This window comes from Cololabis saira, chromosome 16 (genome assembly GCF_033807715.1).
Source record: "Cololabis saira isolate AMF1-May2022 chromosome 16, fColSai1.1, whole genome shotgun sequence".
Classification (NCBI taxonomy): Eukaryota; Metazoa; Chordata; class Actinopteri; order Beloniformes; family Belonidae; genus Cololabis; species Cololabis saira.
Window position 1 is genome coordinate 25,779,583 of NC_084602.1, and position 13,395 is coordinate 25,792,977.

Here is a 13,395-nt window from a genome sequence, read left to right on the forward strand (position 1 = left end):
GTCTACTTCTAGGAAATATCTGAAAGGTTGTCGAGGGATTCGATGATCCCGCACTGAGCCATGGTACGGAATGTTCACTTTTCACGCCAGCCCATAAAACTGTTACCAGAGTGAAAATGTGGCCACCAGAAAGGAAGTTCTAACACGTGTAGATCTGTGTTTCCTTTCATAGAGTGAAACTGAGCGCACAGACTAATTAATTGTTCTCAGTCTTAAACCACACTGGTGGTTCAGGGATTTCTCCAGACTTTGACATAAAACACGGCATGAAGGTCGAGGATGGGGAAACGGTGCTGGAGCTGAGGACTCCGTGACTGGGTTACACTTGGGGAGGGGGGGGTGTTAACTTCAGCCCGAGAGCATAAATTCTGATTAAGTCAATCATATTTGCTTTTGATGGGTTATTGTTGTCTTTAGCAGAACATAAAGGAGATTAATGACGCTGTTCCTAATGAGAACATAAAATTTGACAAAGGCTGATTTGTGATTGGCGTATTTTGTGTGCAGGAAAAGGGACATTGGCTCTGCGTGCTCTTTAATAAATGAAGTCTAAACTGAGTCTCCCCGACTGTGAATCTCATATGACCTATAAAACTTGAGGTCTTGTTCCTGGAACGTTGCGTGTCAAGAGGAAATATGATTAGTTAAATTCAATAACCGTGCATTGAAACGTCTCTTGCACTCACTTGATAATAATTACCAATTACGCAACACGACTGGGATTTATCTGAATGATGTTGGCATTAAGATCTCTTGCTGACAAAGATATGACCAAGCAAAACAACTCGAAATGGGCTTTATTTTACATTCTTTTCAGCAGGTTAAGGCAGCACACCCACCGGGACCCCCTTTTCCCCTCTCCTTTTACAAAAATGATTTATTTCCTTGAAAGCTCGCTCGTGAAATTGATGTGGGCCCTGAGCCTTTGCAACGTCTGGTTTCCCCACAGGCTGCAGTAAAATCAGGCTGAGGTCCACAAGCGGGGCAGCGGTTGCGTGACTGCAGAGTGGGGGAGCACTCAGTGGAGGGGGGCACCTGTGAACACCCCCACCTCTGTGCGTGTCATGATGTGGCCCCAAGATACGAGTACAAGGGCTGATAGATCTGAGGACCTTTAGTTAAGTTTGCAGATTTATGAGGGGCGTTTGCAGCGTGTCAGAGAAACTGTGTTACTCTTGCAGGGAGCACGAAATGAGGAAAAAAAACATTTAAAGGGCCTTTCAGGTCATGGCCCCGACTTGGGAAAAGTCTCCAAACAGTACACCGCCTTGTTGCTATCCATCAGGGTGGCCAGATGGTTTCAGACCTTGACTGAGATGAACCGTCTCGCCTGAGTCAGTTCGAAGTCTGTGCTTTCTACTCATCAGCATCTTTCATCACTTTGGAGATGTGGAAGATGCTGAAATTTGAGGAATCGTGAAACAGGAGAAGGATGGGGGGGGCGGGTGGATCAGAGGTCGGAGCCTCAGAAAATATTAAGATTGAAAACTTGAACTACAGCTTTTAAGCTTCTCCTTCCTGGAGGGTTCCATCTCTCCTCCCGTCATGTGGAGCAGCAGGCGGGATTTTTCCTTTTCATGTCACGTAATGTGGCTATCTTGTCTTTCTATGACCTCAGAAGCTCATCATCAAACAAATCACTCATTCATGGCCTTGTAAAGGAAAACACACAACCTGACATGCTGAAAGAGCTGTCTCACACACAGACCTGCCAATCAAATATGATCTAGCACAGCTCTCTCATGTCATTATCCCTTGAAATTTTGCTATATGTTTTTTTATACATTTTGTTTATTTGCAATTATTATTTCTTATTTTTTTCTTATCTTATTTATTATATATAAATGTGTGTGTGTGACATTGAGCTCTATCACAGCACAGCAGATATCACGACCAAGCAGAACATAAAATCAAGAATGGAGATTCTGAACTGGTCAGTAAATGCTATTGACAAGATTTTTTCTACACGGCGTGCTGGGACAAGGGAACCGGCCTGTCCAGATGGGACATTCTTGGCGGGATTCACCATGGACAGCTGGAATAAGTGGAAAGTAGTGTGTCTTGGGGTGCTGGATATAGAAGACGTGGAGGACGTCTATATATTCACGGGCATGACGGTGGGCCTAGTGATCCTAGGGCTTGGCGGGGTCTGGATGCTACAAAAGTTGAGAAAAGTGAGAGCTGATCAGGCAAAGCTGCTCTCTGGCCTCGCTGACATCCAGGAGAGACTGACCAGTGTATGGTCGGAGGTGTCCAAAGCTCGGGAGGAGATGAAGTCAGTACGAGCGGAGGGGGCAAAGGCGGCTAGAGAGCCAGAGGACGGCGACTAATCAAAATCTGCATTGACACACGCACCTCCATTGCAAAGTGGATTGCATGCAAAAAGAGGCTTGGACATAAAAATAACTGAACAGTGGACACAGTAGTAAATCACAGGAACGGTGATCAGGATGAGTGGACTGGACACGTGTACAAACATACATGCTATCTGGACTGTGAAGGATGAAATTAGACAAATTGCTATGTGGTAAACTATGTATCTTACTGAATTCTGTTGTTGATGTGATCATGAATCTTACATAGAACGGGGCGGGACTTTGATAAGCGTCAGCTTCTCCCGTACCCTTTTCGTCATGTGCTGAGTATGCAATGTATAATGTTCTGGAGATGAAATGTGTCTATATAAACATGCCGAAATAAACGAAAAAATAAAAAAAATAAATAAATAAATAAAAATAAAATTATTTCTTGTCTTGTGTTTCAAGTTGGTCGATGACCTGAGCAGCAGCCGCTCTCTGTTTATGAGCAGAGGAAGCACAACTGCACAGCTCCTCAACCTGAAACCCGAGAAGCACAACAAGTGAAGCCGTGTTCCTTTCACAACCAAAATCCTCAACACAAATCAACAACAAATTGCACTGAGTGAGAATGAACGGCCACTACCTCTCTCTTTTCACCAGCTCCGCTACTCTGATCTGCTCAACTCGTTCATTCTACAATCTTAAGCAGAACATTATGTGTAAAGTAAAAAGGTCCTGTAGAGGGTTTTCATCTCCCTACATGTTGGTATTAGACAAATAAATATGTGTCTTCATGCATATCCTCCGGCTGATTTCAAGGTATTATTGAAAATGCAGCAATTAATAAAGAATAAGAATGAATAATGTATGATTGTGGTCATAGCTGGAGTTTGGGTTCTCAAAGTCCATTACAGAAGCCAATGGTTAATAATTACTGTAGTGCAAAGTGTGTTTCCCCTCACCAGAGCACAACCTGGTGTTTAGATTTACACTTTGAAGTCCTTTTAAAGCAGCAAAACAATTTGTTGTGAGTTTTATAGACCACTGATTTTAAAACAGCTATTCACCCACCCAAGCATGAGCAATGAAAAAAATGTGAAGCTCTTCTGAAAATTGTGACCAAGTCAGAATTGGTCCCTGCACTGAGACAGTGAGAGCATACTCACGAGGATGCTGACTGCCAGCTGAAATGAGGTGTAACAAGCCAGAAAGTATGTATTTGTTTGTTTTTAACTGAACCAAAGACTTTGAAATTGAGCTCCTCAACCTGATGAATGAGGGAAGAGCGGCGCGGGAGCCTGGTGGAGCGGTCGGTGCAGCATTTTTAGCACTGCTGACTTGGTATCAGTCTCCTGTGGAGAAGAAAGAGGTGTGCCAAGAGGTAAATCTCTCTGCATACTTGTCAATCTATGTCCGTACTTTCACCTATGGACACAAACTGTGAGTAGTAACTGAAAGAATGAGATCAAAGATAAAAGAGGCTGAAATATATAGGGGGCTGGACATCCAGCTCAGGCGTCCTGGAGAGACTTGGAGCAGTCTGATGTAGTTCAGTTCCCCTGTCGTGGAAAAGCCCATCAAATGCTCTTTAATGTGTTCTTTCCAACTAGGCGAATACCTGGACTGAATCTGAGTGTCTAAGTTAACAAGAATAAGACTTGAGAAATGGTCCAGATTTCAGAAGATTTAATTAAACAGTTGCATGCAAAAGGGTCAGAACATACATGAGGTGTCTTGATTCAGAATGACAATGAAACAAAGGAAGCACAATGATTTTAAGCCACAAAGGATGATTCTTTCTTACGATCCGAGTAGACAAAAACATCTTTAAGGTCAGTGTTAATCTTTTTTGAGCAGACTACCAGTCTACATTTAGCCGGGCCAAGGCTATTATTTTGCTGCTCTCAGCAGTTTTGGTTTAATCAATTGGCCACGGTTGAATTTTCCATCACCCTTTTGATTGTGGTGCTTCCCTGGTGAAGTGTTGTGGACATGTCCAACTGGAAGAAGGCCCCAGGAATCAGGACATGCCGCAGAGATTACACTTCTCAGTTGGCCTGGGAAACCCTCGGTATTGGACCAGGAGGAACCTGAATATGGATTATTGGTGGCCACGTACTGCTGGCGTTGAGGCAACAGATGCTTGCGGGATCGGAAAATGAGCACTGAGGAGACAGGAAGTCTGGTCATCCATCATTTAAAGTGTCTGCAGCTTATCCATAAATTGTAACACTTTAGTATAAAAGGTATAAATAGTTTTTCCAAGAATGTATTTGGTCAGCTGCTTACTATGACAACATCTCTTGACTCAGCACCATCGTCTTCTCAGCTGCGAGGCATCCTGTGCCATGTGGTCTGCAGACATCTGAAGTTATTCTAACTGGCTGAGTCAAAGTGACTCAGCTGGACAAACAATTTGTTGACACCGTGTCTAAATTACACTAAGCAACTTTTGATTGAGGGTGTTTGTGTAGAATCTCAGTCATCGTAGGTCATAGTAACCACGAGTCTGAACAGAAAGCCACATTCATTTATGCAGGAGATTTAAATCTGTGCGTCACCAAATCATCCCTTGTTAAAAACAGCCACTGCTGTTTTCTAACTCTTAAGTACTGTATATCCTCTCTCAAGCAGGACTCAAACAAACCTCATAATAACCTCCAGCTTGGTCTCAACATTTACATAGATATATAAAAGTTAAGAATCTAAAGCTGTCTTCACTCAAACTGGACCTTGCTTGGTTTTGACTTGGCAGATGTTTGGGCCTTTAAAATTCACACTTGGTGAAGTTTGGCTTTTGTTTCCCACAAATGGTGAAGCCGTTCCTGCAACGAAGACGTATTTACTCTCTAGTGTAGTGCAGCAGGATTTTAAATTTGTAGAAATTTGTACAAAATAAACACTTGGTTCACTAGATGGAGAGCATGTGCTTAATAAACTAGTGCTTAAGTTTAATCATGTGAATCTGCTGTGAAATGGAGTTGAAAGGTGTGCTTTAGAGCCTTTCAGGATCTTAGCATTACATAAGTGCATGCTGCATTGAAGACAAAAACATGCGTTTTGAGCCTACAGGAGTCTGATCTCAGTGCAGCCACACACACGGTAAACTCAGTTTCCTGTGTCTCTCTCCACAGGGAGCCCTTAATCACCTTCCAGCGCTTCCCGCTACCCATCCAAGTGTGAGAATTTATTCCCCCAAAACGAAATGAACCAAGATCCCATGCGGAGAAAAATAAGGAAAGCATCCATTCTCGTGCCAATCCCAATCAAATCTTGTTTGTGTCTGTGTGTTCGCATTCGCGTTAGTGGCTGTTTAATGTGAGGGACCACCAGAAAAGTTTGCGTCCCGGAACAGTTGTTTTTTGTTTTTTTTTAATCTTCTCCATGGTTTGTTTTTAATGTCTTTCGTTAGTCTTTTAAGTCATTCTCAGAACATAAAGATCTTGCCCCTGTAATTTATTCATGTACTGTCAAAATATGCACTCCAGCTCTTTCAGGAAATGCAACGGACAAAACCACATACCATTTGGGCGTGCTGAGCTTGTTTGGAGCAAATTTCATCGTTCTGCTTTGAATTTGACCATTAAAGACACGTAATGACAGATGGGAAGCAGCAGTTGGTCAATAATAAAAATCTACATGTGAAAATTTCACAACTCTGTACGAGAAATGGAAGTCAGCGGCGTCACGTCCACAGCTTCTCGTTAGGAAATCGTGTCTGTGTTTACAGCAACCAAAGCACGACTCCCAGCTTCCTGAGCCAGACAGCTCCAAGTGATTCCATCCCCGCAGACATACTGACTGAAGCGATGGCAGAGGTTAATCCAGAACATGTTTGTGACTGTGTGGGGTTGTGCTATCCTGCTTTTCCTGACACTCTGCTGGATTTACGGGCCTCATCTCGCTGGAGTTTGCTGTGGCTCCTTGCTGAAATTAAGGATTACTGGGAAGTGATGCCAGCTGCTTTCCAGTGGACGCTCCAAGTGTGTGCTCCAAGGTGCTCATGGTGGATTTGAAGGGAGGAACACCTCTGATTAACATGTACTGCTGGATTGACGGGAAAAGTGTTGCTCTGCTTACGTCATATGCTTCACAATTGTTTGTGTGATTACTCAGAAGTTCTTTCCCGTCAAAAAAAGAAAAGAAATCGACTCAAGGATCAATTCACCGACCTTCCAGATTTCTTTCTCCTTTGCAATATATTCTACTCATGCATCATCCATCCATCTGGCCCGTTTGCTAGTTTTTATTTTCTTTCTGTGTGCTCTTGTAGCTTTGTTTCATTTTTCATCTGTGTGTAAGTCATTCAGCTCTAAACTTTTATGCCAGATGTCTTTTGAATGGGAGATGGGTTTCCTCATGGGACTCCTAACAGACTCAGAAGAGGTTCAGAAGAGAGAGGGGGAGAAAACATTTCATTAGTTAGTACATTATTTGTTACAAGAAGTTCATATAGAATAGCTAGTATGTGTCTTATTCGTATTATTTAAGATGCCTATATGGCAGGGGTCTTCAACCTTTTTTAGCCCACGGACCCTTTGGATTAGAGAAAAACAGAGCAGGGACCCCCGCTTGTAATTCTTATTTTTCCCCTCTTTTTTTTAATGTGTCAAGTTTTAAGCCTGGCTTATTATAACTTTTGAATGTGTTTTATTCTGCTTATATCACCTTATTAGCCAATTCCTGACTGGGTTATTAGCCTACATGTGTTTGTGGTTGATGAAACTTTGGCCTCGTCAGATGTGGGAGGAGTAACGTTAGGGCGAGCTGTAACATTACAATCTCCAGCTTTACGCTTCGTTATTGTCACAAATTTATCCATCAGTATCAATAGGAAATAGCCAAGTCAATTTCGCACCGAATTTTATTTTCTTAATCAGCTAGCTAGCTCGTTTTTCCTCTCTAAAGTTGACATTAGTCACATGACTCACGTCAGGGGAATTATTTATGTAGAGTTGTAGACTAAATAGTTATTGTCAAAAGTAGACTATTATTTATATATATTATAAATATATAATATTTATATTTAATTATAAATATAATATTATTTATATATATATATATATATATATATATATATATATATATATATATATGATTGAGAAAACTCCATTAACAGGAAATAATAGTCTAAAATAAATAAAATAAAATGTATATATATATATATATATATATATATATATATATATATATATATATATATATATATATATATATATATATATATATATATATATATATATGGTTAAAATTGCCTTTATTTCTTTTTAAGTTGGAGGACCCCCCGCAGTACCTCCGCGGACCCCCGGTTGAAGACCCCTGCTATATGGCGCTTATATTGTTTCTTCTGCAGGTCAGAAGCTAAAAAAACGCTTTCAGATAGAGTCTCTTTCTTTTCTCCCTTTTTCTCTTTGGTGTAAGTTTGAATTCACATAAAAAAATAACATTTGTATAATGTGGCCCATTTGTGATCAAATGTATTCATGATCCTGTAAATGTTCAGAAACTGAACAAAACTATTCAAGTGAACTACAGGACGAAAGATGCCCTTGTCCAATCTCTTCATAGACTGTGTAAATCAAGTATTTACTCTGCACATCTGCGAATAAGTGAGGAATTCTCACAGCCTGCGTGATGTAAATCATGTCATCTGAAGGTGCCTCTTTCAGAGGTCGGCCGTGTACCCTCCAGTCTTTTCTGATGGTTATATCAAAAATACATTTTATTCATGGGGAGAATTGTCACCATCAAAATGACGGTGTTACCAAAAATAAATTATCTTTTTTCAATGATACCATCCAAACCCCCTTCCTCTTGCTTTAAGTCATTGGACTCATATGTGTCAAAATTCTTGTGGAAGAATAAAACACCACGTATTAGCTTAAAGACATTACAAAAATCCAAAGAATGTGGAGGCTTAGACTTATTTAACTTCCTGCATTATTTTTTTGTTAATAAATTGCAGTATATCTTAAAATGGTGTAAAAATCATTCTCTAGATAGTCAATTGCTGGTGTTTTGCAATGATCTGGAAATCTCAGATTTACCATTTATTAGTCAAAACATTAAACATCATAAATGTTTTAAAAGCATTAATATTAACTCAACTCTGACAGCCTGGTGGGAATTCCTTAAAATAGCCAAAGTCTCACTTTTTCCATGTGACCGCACACCCATCTGGAACAACCCAGATATCCTGAAAAATGATAAAAAGATGGTGAACTTTACTCAATGGAGAGACCAAGGAATACGGTATCTACAACATGTATAAGTGGGCATTTTGTACCTTTTAATACACTCACTGTTCAATATGGAATTAGCAGTAACACATTTTTAGAATACCAACAATTTAAGTCCATAATAAATAAAAAATATAAACTCAACCAACTGGATCTGCAACTTCCCGCTAAGATAATAGAGTTATTTGACCTAAACACCCCAAAGTTGCTATTGAAACTCTACAGGTTAATGTCCAAAATAGATAACTCAGTCTCAAAATGGGAGGCGGACCTCTCTCTCAACACCGACCAGATCTCTTGGTCACAAATATGGGGCCCGCGCGGGTGTCGCCCTGTTGGGGGGTTCCCTCTCTCCGGGCCCGTCTCCGGTCCCCCCCACTGTCCGCGCGTCGGGGCACTCCTTTGGTCCTGGAGGGCTGCTTTCATGGGGGCGGGTGTGTGCCTGCTCGCGTCGGTGGCTGGGGTGGCTCTCTCTCCGGGCAAGCTGGCCTCTCGCCGGGTGGGGGTCGTTGGCCTGGGGGGTGTGGGCCTCCCGGCCGCATGTCCGGCCCGGGCCGGGTGGTCGGGGTTCGCCTGGGTCCCGGTCCGCCGCCGTGGGTTCCCTCGCTGCCTCTTCCCGTAGTCGTGGGGGCCCCGCCCGCAGGTCCCCTCGGCTGCCGCTGGGGGGTTGGCGGGCCTTGCTGGCGCTGGGTTTCTTCCTCGCCCTCTGTGGGGTTGCTGGTGGACTAGGTTCCGGGTTCTTCCTTTTCAGCCTCTGGTCTCTCGGGTCGCAGGGTTGCGCCCTCTCTCTTCCACTATAGTTACAGTTCAGGTGGAGCATCGATTGGACTATTACAAACACACACACGCGCACGCACACGCACACGCACACACGCACACACACACACACACACACACACACACACACACACACACAGCTGTGATTGGGTCCCGGGACCTGGGATAGTTGCTGCTCGTGTCTCTGCCTGTTCCCGTGTGTGTTTGTTTTTTTTTCTTGCAGATTTCCAGTGCTCGATGTGTGCTTCCATGAGTGTTTTCGCATCTTGGATTGGCGGCAGATGTAACGTGCACATATATATGCTTTAGGTTCTTACCAGCATGGTATTAACCATTAATATATGTGCAGACAAGGTAAAAAAAAAAAAACATTTTATTTTGTTTATTGACGAATGCTCGACCTGTTTGAAGAGAGGTCCTGTGATGCAATTTACTCTGTTTGTTTTTTAAACAAATAAAAATCAGCTTATAAATTATAATATTATAATATTATATTATAAAATTTTGAATTAATTCCACTCTTTTAAAATGCTTTGAGCAAACTCTGGAGCGCACAAGCAAACTATTAAAGAAACAACTACATATGTACGTCTCAGGTGCCTGTTCACGTGTGCAAAGGAGTCTGGTAAGTGCATAAAAAGTGAATATAACACAATAACCGGCAGATTGATGAATTAAATCATAAGTTCGCCATTTTTCTAATGTTTTATCTTTTCATTTAGACAGATTTTGTCAAAATAAAAGTGTTGACTTCCATGCTAACGTTGGTGCTCTAGTTGTGAAGTTAAAACTGGACTTTTTTAGCCACAGCCATACCTGATGTATGAAGTAAAAGAAATTCATCATATTTAGCCATTTTCAGCTCAGCCATAGACTTTCATCCCCAAAGTGCATATTAACATTAATTAATAATCATCAAATGAGCATGCCACAACCCCTCACTTCACTAAGTTTGTGATAGTTGCAATGAATCTGAGCCTTATATGGGTTCTGGACTTATCCCTCTAATATCAGTCAAACATTTACAAAGTTACATAATAAAAGAGGTGGTTCAGGAGTACAGAGCACATTACCAGGTAATATGTGTCAAACATGTACCTGACTGATTTGTGACTGCGTTCAAAGTTAAGTTTCATATTTGTGCATTTCACATCTTTATTATGCCTTCAAACTGCACACAATGCTCTTGCTTTGAGTGAATGTGTTCTCACGGGGCAGATCATTTTTTCCTTTTTCTGGGAACGCCAGCTGAACTGGTACACCCAGTCAGGTCCCAACGGGGGAAATCTGGCACAAAACATAACGTGCAGTGAAATTAATGTCAGTGTGAACATTGGGTGGATTACATCAGTAGGAACAAGTGAACTCTCCCTACACTGTCACAGTCGTCACGCTCCCTTTTCTCCGGTACGCTTTGTAAATAGCAACTGGCACAGTAAACTCTGAGTGACCCGGCTTTGCATGTCATTCCTCAACAGCAGTTACATCAGGGCGTTCTTCACCTCCCTTTAACCAAGAAAGGGGGTTCACATACTCACAAGGCAAAGATTCAGGTATTTAACGCCATCTGAACCTGCCGGATCCCTTGAATGATCTCTTCGCATACCCACGCACGCCATGAGTTTAAGCAAACACCTCTAGCTCTGCTCCACTCCAAGATCGCCCCTCCCTGAGCATGGTCAGAATCTGCCGTTCAAATGGGCAGCTGGCCAAAGCAAATAAACCCGCCACATGCCAGCAAACAAGAGCATGAAGCGGGTCAAGAGGGGTGGGTCGGGGGGGTCTGGCATTGCCGGGAGGTGCCAGGAGTGTCAGAGGGAGGGACATGGTCACGCAAAGAAAACAAACGCAGCAAGAGCGAATGCAGCCTTCTCACGCAGGGGCCCAGACATGTGTCTTGTCATGCAACAGCCACCCCATCAACCCAAATTAGGGCTGACGGCAGCAATAAAGCAAGTGAGCAAAAATAGAGTAAAATACAAAAAAAGTCAGAGTGAAAAAGCGAAACAGGGGGGAAATATCGTTCATTCTTTTTGAAGGGTCTTATGAAACAAGCCTGGTGACCTCAGCGCAGCCCAGATAAGTAGGTTCTCTGCTTGATAAAGGCTTAACAGTTGGATCTGTCATCTCTCTCTCACACACACACATACACACACACAGTCCTCAGTTAACCCTTCATGAAACACAAGGCTCTGTGTCATCGAAGCCACTAAAGATAAACGTTTAATGAGCTGTGGTACTGGATATAATAGACAGGTACTGTATGGGAAAACATTAAATATAAAGCTTATTTACCAGCGACATGAACCCTTTAACCATCTGAATTTATACATCTATGCAATTTGCAAATTTTACTTGTACAAATATGCAGAAACGAAAAGAAAAAACACTAATAAATAATTTTTATGAAAAATCCATGGCTGATGATGCTAGATGACAGCATGCTCATATGAGGCAGCTCTGCTCTTCTCCATCTTCTCTGTCTTACCATCAGTACAGTATGGAGCTAGAACAGTCTCATAATTCACAAATGCACACGCCGATTTGGTTGTTATTTGTTTTTTTTGTTTGTTTTTTTCATTTTCGTTTTTTTTCATTTAGGAAAATTCATTTTCTTTTTTTCATTGTTTTCTGCTTATTATTGTCTTTAGTTTTTATTTGTTTTTCTTTTTAGTTGTTCTTTGTACTTGTTATCTACTTTGTCTTATTCTGTTTAACTAACATTTATATTGTACTGTAAAAGTTTTATAGAAATTTATATTTGTACTGTTGGACCCCAGGCAGAATAGTTGCTGCTGAGGCAGCAACTAATGGGGATCTGAAATAAATAAATAAATAAAAATAAAGATTCACAAATGCACAGGACAAGATTCACAAATGCACAGACCGATTAACAAATGCACAGAACAATTTACACGTGCGTAGGACAAGAAACACAAATGTATTTTTGATGCACACACAAATATAACCTGATTTACAAACGTTTTTTTGTCTGTGAGCTGCGCTGGATTTGCGTGTGGCTTTTAAGACTCCCCTGACGTGACTCGATCCAAAAACGCGTTTTTTTTAACACGGAAGGATCTGCAGCCAATCAGATATCTTCCTTTGTTTCAGCCAATCATAAGAGCGCACCCCACGTGGGGGACGATTTACTCGTAAACCAGATTAAAGGGGCGGATACACCTGCTGTTGAGCCTCCGTTCGCGCTGTTCGCTTAGAAAAGTGATTCAATATTTCGAGTTGGTGGAGTAAAGATAAATAAACAAGACAGCAACATGGGATGGAGAGATCACTGCTCTGCTTTTCTGAAAAAACAGCGCGATTGGAGATGGTTTGTCGGGCCGTTCAACCAGAGCCGTCGGGAGACTGGAGAGCTCTTAGTTCTGCCAATGCAGGTAATTGATGATTAGAAACAGCGGAGATATTTATGTATTTGCTCCGTTTGGTTTGACTACGTGTTACATGCAGGGGCGGATCTAGGGGTGGGGCCATGGGGGCCGAGGCCCCGCCTGTAATCTGATTGGCCCCTGAAGTGCCCCTGTTCTGTCAATCAACGGGCAAGCTGAGAATTTGATGATCATTGCTGCAGTTCCACCCCCAAACTGGTGGTGGCGCCTGTCGCGTCAATACAAGTGAATAGAAGAAGAAACAGCTCGGTGCACTCCAGGGAGGACACTCTTTAAGAGCAGACCGCTCTGCCGCCGAGCTCCGCGGCGCGCAAGAGGGCGCCTGCCACTGGGTTTGTGCTGCCCCTGCCTGCCCGAATTGAACATTTTTTAATTTCACCGCTCAAAGCTGCTTTCACATAGAAAGCGGTTTGCGCCGCGCACACGACCGGGTGGGCGCAGAATCAACACAGAGTTGGAGCAGAGCAAGGCGCGCATGGCGCCGCGTACATATTTGTTGCCAGTACTCGAGTTGTAAAATAAAATCAGGGGGGATGGTGGATTTTATCATATGGGGACAGATAATTTGTGCTGATTACAAATAATATAATATATTACAAATAATAGCAGTGACCAAAACACCTGCAAAAATACTGCAGGAATGACATAGCAGCAGTTAAGTGCAGCCTTCTG

The 13,395-nt window shown here is 42.2% G+C and overlaps 1 long non-coding RNA gene across 1 annotated transcript in view; it reads right to left on the reverse strand.

The window, feature by feature from the left end:
• Window positions 1–4,003: 4,003 nt before the first annotated feature.
• Window positions 4,004–13,395, reverse strand: part of LOC133462508 (uncharacterized) — a 29,878-nt gene continuing 20,486 nt past the window's right edge. The window contains exons 2-3 of the long non-coding RNA XR_009784253.1: window positions 8,453–8,496; window positions 4,004–6,668 (exon numbers count right to left, since the gene is read on the reverse strand). This is a non-coding gene — a long non-coding RNA (uncharacterized LOC133462508). The remainder of the gene's footprint in view (window positions 6,669–8,452; window positions 8,497–13,395) is intronic.